At 42.4% G+C, this 15,141-nt stretch overlaps 1 non-coding gene across 1 annotated transcript; it reads left to right on the top strand.

The window, feature by feature from the left end:
• Positions 1–1,491: 1,491 nt before the first annotated feature.
• Positions 1,492–1,598, top strand: LOC148800552 (small nucleolar RNA R71). Its single transcript, XR_016071101.1, has one exon. It is a non-coding gene; the product is annotated as a small nucleolar RNA R71 (small nucleolar RNA).
• Positions 1,599–15,141: the final 13,543 nt, after the last annotated feature.

A 15,141-nucleotide genomic window follows, 5' to 3' on the forward strand; every position in this document is an offset into this window, starting at 1 on the left:
ACAATGACGTCCTCAATAACACCTCGAGGAGCCTTGACTGACCGATCAGCGAGTTGTAGAATTACCGGGGTAGGTTTTAACTCGCTGATCCTGAACCTTTCATAAATAATTGAGGGAATCAGATTTACACTAGCCCCAAGACCCAATAGGGCCCGATCGAAAGTGATTCCAGAGATGACACAGTTTATGAGAGGAGCACCAGGGACTTTCATTTTCTAGGGAAGTTGGTTTAAGAGAACCGTACTAACATCTGTCAAGAGCATTACTTTTTGTGGGGCCAATCGTGGCTCCCTCTTTTGAGTGCATAGCTTTTTCAAGAACTTGGCGTAGGTCGGGACATGTTGGATTGCATCGAGGAGAGGGAAGTTAATATGGACTAGCTTGAATAACTCCCTGATCTCCTTGTTGCAAGTCTCTTTCTTCTTTCGCAACGGCCCGACTGTGAGTGTGGTTGGAAAGGGAACTACAGGTCGGTTCACTATAGGCTCTTTTTCTAAATTTTCCTTTCCTTTTTCTTCCCCTCCCCCAACTTAGGGTCTTTTTGCTCCTTTTCTTCTTCACTAACTCTCTTTTTCTCATACGGGTCTTCTAAAATCCTCATACTCCTTAAAGTTGTAACAGCTTTGGCATTTTCAAACTGAGGCTTCTTAGGAGGTGGTTGAATCTGCTATGGAGGAAAACCCGGTGGCTGATTTCTAGGATTCACAACTGATTGACTTCGGCTAGCTGTCCTATTTGGCTGTCTAATCTAGCGATGGACTGCTGCTGAAATTGCATGAACTAGTCATCAACTGTACGGGTCTGAGGAGGTTGTGGGTAAGCCTAACAAGGTTAAGCCGGTTGGTTCCTAGGGTATATCTACTGTAATTGACTCTGCACTTGTGGCCTCTGAAATTGTTGGGCCATGGAGTTAGATGGGTGATACTGCTAGGACTGTGTGTTAGGTTGATGTGTCTTCCAAGAAAAGTTAGGGTGATTTCTCCACTTAGGGTTGTAAGTATTTGAGAATGGGTCATTATTGGGCCTTGAGAAACTCTAGGCTGCCTGAACCTGTTCTTGGATAAAAGGTGGAAACTAGGCCGCCGTGGGACAATCATCAACCTTGTGGGTTGGGCTGCCACAAATGGAACAAATTTCAGGGTAAGGTGTAGATGGGCCCGGTTGCTGGTTATAGGTGAAGAATTGATCAAGCTTTTGGGATAGAAGATCTACCCTGTCCAATTTTCTAGAGATTGCATTCAGGTCCATTCTTGCCTCGGGCTCTATACTTTTCCTGACTTCATAGAGTCCTGCCCTCTTTGAGGGTCCCACCAACCTTTCATAGGAATACAAGGATGCATTGTTGATGGAGTTTTCACTCAAAGTCTCAAAAAGAGCATACACTTCATCATCACTTTTGCTCATAAATGCCCCCCACAAGATGCATCCACCATTTGCTTGTATTTATCAGTCAAACCTTCATAGAAGGCTCGGGCAATTTTCCATTGAGACAGGCTATGGTGTGGGCATTTTCTCATCAACTCTTTCATTCTCTCCCAAGACTCGTGAATTTGTTCACCAGGTGTTTAGGTGAATCCAGTGATGGTTCTTCTCATGGTGTTGGTTCATTTTATAGGGTAGAACTTTCTAAGGAATTCTTATTGCATTTCTGCCCAAGTTCTAATAGGTCTCCCTATAGTTCCCTACTAGTGCTTGGCCGTGTCTTTCAAGGAGAAGGGGAAAAGAGTTAATCTAAGGGCATCATCATTAAAGTTTCAGATCCTTATAGTGGAACAGATTTCTAGAAACTCGTCTATGTGTTTGTATGGGTCCTCACTCGGGTTCCCATAGAAAGAGGGAAGCATCTGGATTGTGCTTGATTTAATCTCATACTGCAAGGCTTGGGAATCTAGCAACTGTATACAGGATGAAGGGTCATACTAGGCCGGAGTGAAATACTCCTTTAGCTTTCTGGGTTGTGCATCATTGATTCTGGCCATTTGGTTGCGTTGTTGGTCATGGAGGTACCTCTCCATCTCAGGTATGGGTTCTACTATTTCTCTCCTCAGAGATCTCCTTCCCAGCATACAAGTCAAAAGTCCCTTTTTCTTCTTCTCTTTTTTTTTGAAATTTGAAATTTAAATCTTGAAATTTAATTTCAAATTTAGATTTTGAAATTTAAATTCTATAATTTAAACTCAAATTTGAACTTTAAAACTTTTTTTTGAAATTCAAATTTAGATTTTGACATTTAAATTCCTAAAATTTAAATTCAAATTTGAATTTTTAAATTTTAAAAAGATGCAAGCAATTTAAACACACGACCTACGGACTGACCTAAGGTTTCCTAAACTAGTGGTTCAACCAATGTGAATCCTCTTAGGTTCATTTGGAATTACACCACTTCCTTTGGTAAGCTAGGTAAGAGGTGGGGATGTGGGAGGCTCCCCTTGCTCTCACAAGGACCTAATTAAGTAACCACAAAACACGCTTAGGCTTAGCTGTGTAACCTCTTTTCTTAAACACCAACTACTAGTTATGGAAAGCAATTACAAGCTTCCCTAAAATTCAGCACACTTTTAAACCAAATGTGAGGCTCCCTAAAGGATCTTTCTATCCAAATTTTAAATTAGGGTCTAGGGTGAACCGCACGTGAAAAGATGGTGGTTTTTGGGCCAAGGAAGGGTGATGAAATCCCCACCTTATCTTATTTAAGTTGGATTGCCCTTAAATGGATTAACGAAAAAAACAAAATAAACAAAATAAATGCAACTAATTACATGGACAATTATTTCTAATATGAAATTCAGCAATTTAACATAAAATAATAAAACAAAACTAATTCAGCAAAAGGAACTATTAAAAAAATAAAAAACACAAATGGATTCACAACTAACAAGATAATTTCAACAATTAAATAATCCTATATGATGCATGCTCTAGAATATAAAACCCTAAATGTTGGAATGCAAATGCAAAAATTTTAAAATATTAATTAATTTTTCTATTATTATTTTATTATTTTTATTATTTTTTATTTATTTTTGAAATTCAAATTTTGAAATTTAAATTCAAAATCAAATTCAAACTCAGATTCGAATTAAAATTTAAATTTTGAATTCAAATTTGAAATTTAAACTCAAATTCGAAAATTTGAATAATTTCCTATTAACAATTAATTATTCAATTAAATAACTAATTAAAGGGTAATTAAATAAAGCAACCAAGAATTACAACCAACCAAAAATAAAAGGATTAATTAAAAAAATTAACAACCACAAAAATAAATACTAACAAGGGAAATTTCTACTCAAAGGATTAAACAGAAAAACAAAAAAAATAAGAATATGCGGCAATAAATAAAAAAATAAAATAAAATAAAATGAAGTGAGTTTCTAATCTAAAAATAAAAAAAAATAGAAACTAACAATCCTAAACAGAAATTCGCACAAGAAATTAAAAGAAAAAATAGATCTAAGAACTAAACGAAAAAGAAATAGTACTAAAAAAATAATCGGATCTAGAAAAAAAGAAAGAAAAAAATTAATTAACTAAGAATTCAAAATTCACTATTTTACCAAAAAAAGGAGTTCAAAAATTAAAAAAAAAAAACAAGATTAAATTAAGATGACTATACCTGAAACGCAATCCAATTCCTCTTCTCTTCTCTTTTCTTCAACAGTCTAGCAACGCTTCGGTACCTCACATTTTGCTATTACGTCCTGCAAAATCAAAGAGAAACAAGAATTAAAATGAGATTGCAGATCAAGTAATTAAACAAAAATAAAAAAAGATAATGAAACAAAGCAAATAAAAATTTTTCTCCGTTACTTCCTTGGCAACGGTGCCAAAAACTTGGTGTCTCCAGAAGCGTGTCGTTAACCACTTCGGAACACCAGTTTCAGCATTTATAAATTTTTTCGATTCTCAAAGTAACTACAAATGCAGTTAGTAGTGAGAAAGGGGTCGTATCCACAGGGAAGTGAGGGAAAAATCGTTACGGACTTCAATCCGGACAAAATAATACAATTGGAGATTGCAGAAACACAAAATTTAATTAATTAAACTGGAATCCATTAAAATAAAATTCTAACAAAGCTAAAAGTGAAACATGCAAAAAGATAAATTAATGACAAAAATAAATAAATAAATAAACTAAATAGAATGTTTGCAACTCGATTAGAGGTAGTAGTCTCTGGATCTATCCTTTGACCCTCAAACTCCTCGATCTAGGCCTTCCGTCTTACCTGGTCGAATTTCAGATCTGCAGAAAGGAAGACAAAAATTAAACTAGATAAAAGTAAATTATAAAAATAAAAGTAAGGACTGGAAATTAAAGAACGGAAAGTAAATCTGAAACTAATGGAAAATTGGTTGGGATCCGAATCCAAAGGTGGCAGAAGTGGTTAGGTGAACTACATGTAGGAACCTATCCTCTTGCTTGGGTGTTCTCCTCTTCCTCTACCCTTGAACTTCTCAAGAATAGCCTTCCGTCTTACCTGGGGGCAAAATCCAAACCCTTCTCAGGACCCCTTGGGTCCTTTTTATAGAGAATGGTGGATAAAACTGGGATTAGAGAGAAAGAGGGGGGCGACAGTTGGGTTTTAGTAGATATATGGGCGCCCTAGGGTTTAGAATGGAGGGTTAGTATTGTTCTAAGGTGATCCTAAGGCTGAGAAGAGAAGGAGAGGACACCCAATATTATGCAGGGCTGAGATTTGGACGTTAGGAAGGGATGGAAGGTGAGGATTGGGCAGTTAGAGGTGGCTTGGGTTTGTTACAGATGAAAAGAATGAGCGGAGAGGTATCCTAGGGTTTACTAGGGAGAAGGGAGTATGCTAATATAGTAGGAGGGGCGCCATTCTGGGTTTAGTAGATAGGAGACGTCCTCCGGTGCTCAATTTTTCACAAAAACACCCCCTCTCTTAATTGGAATTCACACCAACTTCCCAAAAACTGCCTTTAAGCCTTGAAACTTCCCCAGTTTTCACCAATATTTGCACAGAAACCTTTAGAGGTCACAATATTGAATTTAAATGGAAAAATAGGACATTTTGACTATTCTAAGACCTAGAATACCCTTAATCGATGCCTTTAAGACATCAAGCTACAGATTCTGGGGTAAAAGGAATTTTAATCCTCAAAACAAACAACAAGAACCTAAGCCTAAATCTGGGTTGGTACCAAGAGGTATGAGAGCTGAAACAACCCATTCCCTCTACTCCTAGCTCCAAATGCCTACAAAATGCAATGCTAAAACAAACATAAGAAAATAAAAATAAAAAAAATACACAGAATGAGAGAGAGGGAGTTACTCAAGAAGGATATGGCCTAAGGAATATTTGCACAGGAATACTAGCGATGTTGAGTTCAATCCAACACGATTAGACGGAGATAACTTCAACTAGGTATCGGTCTCCTGATCACTAGTAGCAAGTTTTTGGTGAACAGTATTCAAACAGGGGAGCTTGAGGAGGAGGAAGGCTTTAATTGACAGCACTTCCGAACGAGCTGACGATGAAGATAGAGACGGGAGAACCCTGTGATCAAACGTGAAACACTTAGTTTGCACAGGGGTTCTATCCGTATGGGAGCTTGCTCTGCAACTCCTCTGCTTCATGTTGAAGATGGGATAAGTGATGAAGGAGCAAGGGATCTGGGGAGAGAAAGAAATGAAGGAAGAGAATGAAGGGGAAGTTTTACAGGGCGAGTAGGAGCAATCGAAGGGGATTCATTCGCCGCCGCTTTGATTCGCCGCTGTTGAGAGGAAAATGTCGATGAACAGTAACTCTCTGAAGCCATCTCCCTCGTGAGATTACGAGAAGAAGAGTGGGGTGAGGCCGGTGTGAAGTAACCGCCACTCCGCTAATCGACCGCTGCTCTGCTTCAGTCTAAAGGAGGAAGAAGAGTCCAGATCTATCGCTGTTGCCACCTGCAGCGGCGATGACGAGAGGTGAACCAAGAGAAAACAAAGTGAAAGGAATGAGAAGAAGAAGGAGGAGGAGGAGGAGAAGGAGAAGAAGGTAAGAGATAATGATTAGTGGAGAGAGATTTCTGCCGATCCGCCGCTGTTTATGAGGGATTTAGGTTAGCATTTATAATAGGGCTAGTGGCAGTAAGGTAATTTTGGGGTTCTGAGGGTATTTTGGTAATTTTGAAAAAATGGGTCAAACCGGGTCTTCTGATTCATTAGTGGGGATTTTTGGGCCAAAAACGTGCATGTGCGGTTTAGTAAGATCGACCAAAATGGAATCGTTTTAGATGGAAGGGGAAATGAGGGTATCTTTGAATAAGTTTTTATAGGCTATGGTTTTTGGGTAACCCGAGCTGATTAGTGGGGTCAGATTGACCCAACTGGGCCCGGATTGGGCTGATTTATAATCTGGTCAATCTGTAGCCTCAAAATAGAATCTTTGTGCGATCGAGGGTAAACGAAGGTGTTTTGGGCTGGAATTTCATATGTAGGTATTTGGGGGTGTCCGGGATCTGATGATGAGGTCTGATCAGTCTTAGAGGGCCAAGATTGTAGGAATTTGGGTCAATGAGACGTTTCAGAGAGGAATTTGTGTGTGATGAAAGGGCAAATGAGAGAATCTAGTGTTAAAACTTCATGGGAAGGTGTTTTGGTGTGTTTGGAGTCTAAAGGTGTGGTCTGATTGGTTCGAGTGTGTCAAGATCAAGGTAATCTGGGCCTTAGATGTTTAGGTTGATGAGGATGGTCGAAATGGAATCTTCGTTTGATGAGGGGGTAAACAGGGGAATCTTAAGGTGAAATTTTATGAGTAACTATTTTGGGAGATCTTGGGTCTGATGGTTGTGTCTGATCTAATGGTTGAGGTGTGAGTAGGGCTGATCGGGGCCATTGGATAGGTATCATGTAGGTTTAATGGTGGATCTGAGGGCTCTCGGGGTGAAACTTGGGTCTTTTGGGTTTTTGGGTGTTTTGGAGAGGTTGGAAGGGTCTGATTAGGTGTTTGGGGTGAATTGGAGGCTCAAGCGGTAGACCGAGCAAAAATCGGGTGCTAACAGCGCGCTCAACTGACTTTGTCCTCGGAAGGCGTGCAATAGGTTTCAATGAGAGCCGTCGGATCACATTGATCTAGACCGTCCAGGATCAGCCACAGTTGCTATAAATAGGGGCCTTGGGGTCCCATTCTCTTCGCCTTATCGAATTCCTAAGGTCACGCGTCTGCTCCCAGGTCGGTGCTATCTGCCCTTATCTTCGAGGTCGTCTCCTTTCCCTCTTTGGTCCTAGGTAAGTCGCCTGCTCTGTCTTAGTCTCCTTGTCTACTTTTTTTCCTTAGTTAAATATGTCTAGCAATAGTAGCTCGGGAAGTTTTCTTGAGGCGAGTGGTGAATCCATCGGGGCCGAGGTAGATGCCTTGGCCCCGAACATAGAGTCGGGTCCTACCGAGTTAGTGACGTCAACACGTAGTTTTGAGTCCAGCCCGACTGAGGAGGCCACTTCGGTACAAGAGCATCAATCTTCTGGGAAGGAAGCCTCTTCATCTCGTTACTCTCGGGGGCCGGATCGCTTCGGTCATTCTGTTATGACGGCAAAGAGACTCCGGGTGCTGGCTGCCCACTACAAATTCCTCGATGACCACGGCTAGAGTATCCCCTTAAAAGTGTATCCTTGGGACCATGATCATAATGAGATCGTGGTGTTTGAAGAGCAATTAGTTGCCAGACCTCGCTTTCCACTCCACCCTTTCATTATTGAGGTCATCATGTTCTTCGACATCGCTATAGACCAACTCCATCCAATTCAATTTGTACCATTATAGGAATCATTTCCCATTTCTACAACTACGGTAGACCTTTGACCTTAGATATCTTCAACTTGATCTGTTCTATCAAGAAAAATCCCGTCAGCCTTACTTCGACAGAAAAACATAGCTATTATATCTCCCCTCGACTTGGGTACAAAGTCTTGCATGATTACCCCAATAAGGTTCTGGCTTGGAAGAGACGTTACTTCATTGTTACTATTGCTGGGGGGTGGCCATTCCCGACGCATTGGAGGATGGCCATTAGTGACCGTCGTATTAAGCTAGATAAGCAGATCAAGAAAGAAATCTGCTCTTGGGCGAAGGTCGGGTTAAAGCTGGAAGACTTTCTGATCGAGGAGAAGTTGGTTAAAACCGGGTTGAGTCGTTCGGGTAGGTCGCCACTTTGGTACGCACACACTTTGCCTTTCTTGTTCTGTTACTTCTGCTAACTAGGCACATTTTTCTTCGCAGGCATCATGGCTGATGTTCCGATCTCAAAACTGTTCACCGACATGAAGAAGAAGAAGAAGAAAAGGAAGATGTCCCGCATCGATGCCCCAACGGCCAAGCTCGTTGTCCTGCCCTCCACACCTGCTACTTCAGCAAAGAGAGAAGAAGTCCTAGTTATCGACCTAGTCAAAGAAGACCAGGGAACCGGGTCACCACTCCGCGAGCCCGAGGTGGCCCAAGAATCTAAGCCCCAGTCTAGTCAATCCGAGGCCGCCACTTTTAGCGCAATCCCTGAGGAGGGCCAAAGCATTTTTGACGCCCAGGTAGCCACTCTCTAAAGCAAGGAGGTTATTTTCCCTGTTAAAGTCTCCAAGTATGCCAAGATGCTACGTTCTAAGCTCACCACCACAGCTTGGGGTCATCTTATTGTGGTATGTTTCCGAACTCACTTCTCAATTGTTTGTGTTTTTCACTCTTCTTAATAGTATGCTCTTCTTGCAGACGAACTCAATGGTCCACTCACTAGTAGAGCAATCCAACCAACATATGGCATTGCTGCAAGTCTTCGAGGCAAAGGCGAAGGCTCTAAAGGCCAAGGTGCAAGTAGTTGAGGCCAAGGCACAGGCCGCCGAGTCTAAGGTGATGGAGTGCTAGACCAAATTGTTGAAGGTTGTGGACTGTGCAAGGAAGTGGAAGGCCAAGGCGAAGCGAAGGGACGAGTGCATTCGCGAGATGACGAAGGAGATCGAGGAGCATAAGGCTACCCTTGCCGACTGTGAGGCCATCTTCACTCAGGAGATCAAGGAGGCCAGGGTTCTTGCCGTCAAGACTTATAAAGCTTCTCTAGAGTTCAACAAATTTATGCAAGAAACTGCTACTTCGGTGTTCCGTAAGGGCTTCGAACTTTGTCATTGGTTGGCCAAGCGCGCGTTTCCTCAACTCGACCTCAAACTGCTTACTACTGTTGGAGTTATTATGAAGATCGTGATCCAATCAGAAAAGAAGACCTAGACTCCGAGGAAGAAAGCAATGATGGAATCAGTGAGGGGGCTGAGGAGAAGTCAAGTAGTCCGGATGCGGCAGTCGACGAGGTCATGGAGACCAATGAGGTTACTACTATAGATAAGTTTATGGAGGTTGAGTCGGCCAAGGACTCCAAACATATCAATGGTTGGACCTCCCTATATATACAATGTATGCCGAGCCTCTGAGCTCGACCTAGTAGAACCTTCTTTCTTTTTCTCTTTTTTTTTTATTGTACTAGAACTACTTTTACAAAGTAATGAATTGTCACTTAATTGTCACTTCGTATACAATAACATATGCTTGCAAAAATTTTCTAAAGTATAAATTACACCGAGGTGCCGAGTTGATGAGCTAGGCATAGTTAGGAATAACCCGAAGTTGATGTATGCCAAGGCAAGCAAACACTGTAGAGTGTAACCCCAACCTGCCTGCACACCGATGAGGTGCGAGTTGGATTTGTCCTGTGCCCATGCTTAGAACCAACTGGGTCTTATGCTGCCACCGAAGTCACCTATTAGCTCGGTGCCGTGGCCCTTGGGCATTGGGAGCGACTCGTAGTCCACTCTCCACTGTGCAATCTAACCAACTCACTGGTCTTCTTGACTTAGAGAAATTTTTAGATGTCTTACTTTCAAACTCATAGGTAGTATCTTCTCAAATTATCGACGTTCCAAGCACGGGGCACCTACTTCCCTTCCAACGTCTCGAGCTTGTCTGTGCCTTTTCCAAAAACCAATCTCACCCAGTATGGAACCTCCCAATTCAGTTTGAACTTACCCACACTGAGCTAGGTACCATCACCTTCCGAAGTACTAGGTCACCAACTCAGAACTGGCGTCTCTTGACTTGGGCATTGTAGTACCAAGCTACCCACTGTTGGTAGGCCACAGTCCAGATGTAGGCCAGGTCACATACTTCTTCGATTAGGTCGAGGTTCATCCAAAGTTTGTCATCGTTGGCCTCCTCATCATATGCCTCAAGTCACAAGGTCGGTACTTCAATCTCAGCTAGGATAACGGCCTCCGTACCATATGTCAAGTTAAATAGTGTCTCACCTGTTGCAGTCTTGATGGTCGTTCTGTAGGCCCAAAGGATACTGGGTAACTCGTCCACCCACAAACCTTTAGCTCACGCTTACCGAGCTTTTAGTTTGCAGAGGATAGCCCTGTTTGTCACCTCGTCTTGTCTATTTGCTTGTGGGTGTGCTACCGATGTGAAGTTCTACTGGACCCCATCTCAGCACACCAGCTTTGGAACTTGATATTTTTGAATTGCTTCCTGATATTTGATATCAACACCTTGGGTAATCCAAAGCGGCACACTATGTTCTTCCAGAAGAAGTTTTGCATGTTCCGGGCTGGGATCGTCACCAGCGGCTCGACTTCTACCCATTTCATAAAGTAGTCCACTACCACAACCAAAAATCTCCTCTACCCGATTGCCGATGAGAATGGACCAGGGATATCTATTCCCCACTGGGCAAAAGGCCATGGGCTGGTCAAGTACTTCAGATCAGCGGCAGGCTGATGAAGGATGTTGGCGTGCCTCTGTTAATTATCACACTTCTTGACAAGCTCGAGTGCATCCTCTTTCATTATGGGCCAACAGTACCCTTGCCTTAGCGCTTTTTGGGTGAGCACCCTACCCCCAGGTGTCCTCCACAGAGACCTTCATGAACCTCGTGTAGTACCTGATCTGCTTTTGAAGACCGCAAGCAACGCAAGTAAGGGAGTATGAAAGATCTCTTGTATAGCTGCCCGTCGATAAGGACGTATCGGGCTGACTGACACTCTACCCTCCGAGCTGCATTATGATTTGCTGGTAGGGTCCCATGGAGCAGATAATCAACAAGTGGGTCGGCCCAACTCGGTTCTTCTTGCAACACAAGAGCGACCTCTTCTCCCCCTCCCCGAGAATGTTGGGTCAAGGCAGGTCTTTTATGTACACCGTCCTCATTGTTTTGTCGCTTGTACTCGCCGCCAACTTCGATAGTGCATTGGCCTCGATATTCTCTGACCTCAGTACTTGCCGGATGAACCAAGAAAGGAGCTGGGCAGGAGCTCCCTCTCTTTGGCCAAGTAAGCCATCATGACAAGTTCCCGAGCCTCGTACTCACCATTTACCAGCTAGGAATCACTACATACCACGACGTGCTTTGCGCCGACCTCCTTCGCCAAGTGTAGCCCGACTATCAATGCCTTGTACTCTGCCTCGTTGTTCGATGCCTCGAATCTGAACTGGAGAGCGTACTCCAGCTTCACCTCACTCGGCCTATACAGTATGAGTCCAACACCGCTTCCTCACTGATTAGACGAGCTGTCAACATGGAGAATCCAGGGCTCCTCATCCCAAGTCGGGCTTTCCCTGACCGGAACCGGTGTCGCACTGGTTGACGCCTCTGACATGCTAGTTGGCTTAGCCACCTCAGGGGCCGGCGTGTTAAACGTGCATTCCGCAATGAAATCCACCAAGACTTGAGCTTTAATTGTTGGGCATAGCTCGAACTGGATATCATACTCGCTTAGCTCAATGGCCCACTTCGTCAGCCTGCTTGAGACCTCGGGCTTCTTTGGAATGTGCTTCAGTGGTCTATTGATGAGGACGACAATTGTGTGAGCTTGGAAGTAAGGGCGCAACTTCCATGTTGCGATCACTAGGGCGTAGGCCAGCTTCTCGATGTAAGGTACTTCATCTCTACTTCTTGCAAAACTTTTCTTACGTAGTAGACGGGCCTTTAGACCTGGTCTACCTCTCGAATTAGTACCAAGCTGACCACCTCATCACTTGCTGAGAGGTAAAGTCGAAGCTCATCTCCAACTTCAAGTTGGGTTAAAACCGGTAGGCTAGTTAGGTACTTTTTCAGCTCGTCGAACTCGAGCTGGCACTCTTCGGACCATTCAAAGTCCTTATTCTTATTGATTGCCTTAAAGAAGGGTAGGCACCGACCTATCGATTTAGACATAAACCGGTTTAAGGCGGCTACCCGACCAGTCAGTCTTTGCACTTCCTTTATATTTTGGGATGGTCTTATATCTAGTATGACCTTTATCTTGTCTGGGTTGGTTTCGATGCCACACTGGTTCACTATGTAGTCTAGGAATTTGCCCGATGTGACCTCAAAGACACACTTGCTCGGGTTGAGCTTCATGCTATACTTCCTACAGATGACGCCAATTGATGGTGCACGATCTAGTGGCTCCTAGCTAGATGATAGCTCGCCTAGCAAGCCGGTTGAATTGTATGGAAGAAGTACTTAAAGAACCTGGGGTGGCTAACCCGGCGTAGTCACTCCGATGCTTAAGTTAGTACTAAGTTGGTTGCGAGCTGAAAGCAATTGAGTATGAGAGCTAGAATGCACTAAATCGCACCACTTGAGTTTCAGGGGCTGATGCCCTTATATAGTTGGGTTGTTGTGGGTTTTACGAAATACCTCCGAGATCCTCGGCCCACGCTGTTAGGAGTCTGTTCCACCCCGGGAGGTAGATAACGTGCTAGCCGATAAGGCCTATCGTGTCCGTCCGATTCAGGTGGGATAAAGATAAGTCCTCCAGTCGTGTGGTGTGATCCTAAAGAGCTTGGAGATGGCTGGCATGCTTCTAGAAGTTTGACGTGTCACCCCGGTAAGTTAGGCAATCCTAAGCTACCCAAACCTCGATCATTTCTGAGGTACCCGAGACACCCGAGGTGGCTTGGTCCGCCGAGGTGGTAGGTGGTGCTAAGGTGGCGGTAAATGCTGATTTATAGTCTAACTGGCAAGTCACGTCCACGTGTCCTCTGCTCACTAGGTCAGGCAAAATCACACCTCATCAGTTGCGTTAAGCGCATAACTGTGAATGACAATGTTGTAATTATAATAGTGATTCAAAGAAACTACGACGCAAGTGACAAATCATAGAATATATTTATACAACATTGTATTTCAGATGTTATTTAATTTAAATGTTGTCAATGGTAATACCAAGCATTTCACAAAGGCACAATCCATCATAGAGACCTAGTTCCAATCTTATACTCAAGATCAATGCCTCACTAGTAGCTCTAGGGGGCTTTGGCTTGATGGTGATCCTAGCTTACTAGTAACACTAAAGGCTTCTAGTCAACAATAAACCTAGAAAACTAGTAGCTTTGAGGGATATGGCTTAATGATAATCCCAAAATATAACAAAAAGGAAAGAACATGAGCTTAACTCTCAAGCTAGTAACTCTAGGGGTTCTGGCTTGATGTTAATCCTAGCTACCAATAACTCTAGGGGCTCTAGCTCAATGGTTATCCCTGAAAGGCTCCAAAACTCTACAACATGCATACTACAATACAAAGGCTCAATTCCTAACTAGTAACTCCTAGGGCTCTAGCTCAACACTAATCGGAGAAATAATTGGTAACTGTAGGGAGTTCGGGCTCGATGGTAATCCAAAACCCGGTAACTGTTCATGGCTAAGGCTCCCAACGACTATTCTCCGTATGAGTATGTGTACCTAATGAGACATGAGTCTGAATCCTTTGAAAAGTTGAAAGAATTTAGACATGAAGTCGAGAAACAATTGGGGAGACAAATCATAGCCCTTTGATCAGATTGATGAGGTGAATATATCTATGATGAATTCGGGGACTACCTAAAGGACAATGGAATTATATCACAATTGTTTCCTCCTGCTACCTCACAATTAAATGGTGTATCACGGAGAAGAAATTGGACTTTATTAGATATGGTTCGAACACATATCGTCTATTTAGAGTAACCCATATCCTTTTAGAGGCATGTATTAGAAATTACGATCTACATGCTGAACCAAGTTCCAACCAAGTTGGTTCCTAAGACTATATGAGCTTTGGAATTGTAAGAAACCAAGTGTTAGACACTTTAAAGTGTGAATTGTCCAACATACGTAAAAGAGACAAATGCATACAAACTAGAATCCAAAACCAATCATTGCCTATTTGTAGGTTACCCTAAGGACTCCATTAGGTATCTCTTCTATGACCTAAGAAAACAAAAGGTCTTTGTTAGTCGAGATGCCCACTTCTTAGAAGAAGACTACACCCTCAAAAATCATTATCAGGAAGTTATTCTTGATGAGTAGGGCTCAAGGGTAGAGGAAGATAACCTGTAAGTTCTAGATATCAATACTTAACCTAGAAGATCTACTCGGATATCTAACCTCTTGTACATTTCGGATACGAACAAGAAAGTTACTTGATGGAAGCCATTAATAGTAAGAAAGATCCCTTGACTTATACGAAAGCTATGTTAGACATAGACTCCTTGAAGTGGGTAGATGCCATGAAATTTGAGATAGACTCAATGAATACCAACAGAGTTTGGACTTTGGTAAATCCATCCCCTAGGGTGAAAGCAATTAGTTACAAGTGGATCTACAAGAGGAAGAAGGGCCCTAAATGGAAAGATTGATACCTATAAAGCTCAACTTGTTGTGAAAGGTTACATTCAAAAAGAAAGAGTCGATTATGAGGAAACCTTCTCTCCTGTGGCTATGCTTAAATCCATCAGGATACTATTAGCTATAGTTGCACACTACGATTATGAAATCTGGCAAATTGATGTTAAAACTATATTTCTGAATGGAGATCTTACTGAATAAAAGTTATCAAAATATTGTCAAAAGATCTTACTAAATAAAACATATCAAAACTATGTTCACGAAGAGGTTAATTGGATTATACCAATCTACTTACATTGACAAGGTTGTCAAAGATTCAACATGCAGGATTCATTACATACTAAAATATCTATGAAGAGCTAAAGACTATTGTCTTGTCTTTGATGGTAGTTCACTACAAATGACCGGTTATACAGATGCCGACTTTCAGCTTGACCTAGATGATAGAAAGTTTACATCTGGATATATTTTTATGTTGAGAATCTATGCAGCCAGTTGGAAAAATAACAAATAA

This window comes from Nelumbo nucifera, chromosome 4 (genome assembly GCF_055504915.1).
Source record: "Nelumbo nucifera cultivar China Antique chromosome 4, China Antique-T2T, whole genome shotgun sequence".
NCBI lineage: Eukaryota > Viridiplantae > Streptophyta > Magnoliopsida > Proteales > Nelumbonaceae > Nelumbo > Nelumbo nucifera.